A 685-nucleotide genomic window follows, 5' to 3' on the forward strand; every position below is an offset into this window, starting at 1 on the left:
TGACCCTTTCCTATTCCTGATGTTGTCCCACAGTGAGACCATTTGTGTGTGTTTTTTTCTCTCTTGGCTGCCCAGTGAACTTTGTGTATGATCCTACTTATTTTTTTTCTTTGTGTTCTGTTTTGTTTACAGTCATTTTGTGATATATTAAGTTGAAATTTTTTTTTAAGTTTATTTGATACGTTTAAATCTAGGTTTTGGCTTTATGTACAGCCATGCTTATGCACACCAAAGTGCATGAAAAATGTTAAAGTGGGATCTAGAAATGAAACCTAAACAGAATAACACAGACAGTCATATCAGAGAAGGGAAGGAGAAACGGTGCAGAACCATTTTATACCTGGACCGATGTGTTCACCGTCTCCAATCTGGGTCTGAACCCCTTATAGGATTGGCTGTCTGCAGGAGAAAAATCTGGAGAAAAAAACAGAACATTGTTTCAATTGTTTTAATACGATTATATACTACAGGATGACAGTCTTAAAGAAAAAAATTATTAAGGAATTAAGGCATGATCTTCGTGCAGGTAGATAATAATAGAGACAGAAGTCTGTCTCTCCTCCTGCAGGGTGACACAGACAGAAGGGGGCGCTATGCGTCTGTCCTCCTCCTGCAGGGTGACACAGACAGAAGGGGGCGCTATGAGTCTGTCCTCCTCCTGCAGGGTGACACAGACAGAAGGGGG

The sequence above is a fragment of the Pyxicephalus adspersus genome, chromosome 2, assembly GCF_032062135.1.
Source record: "Pyxicephalus adspersus chromosome 2, UCB_Pads_2.0, whole genome shotgun sequence".
NCBI classification, from domain to species: Eukaryota; Metazoa; Chordata; class Amphibia; order Anura; family Pyxicephalidae; genus Pyxicephalus; species Pyxicephalus adspersus.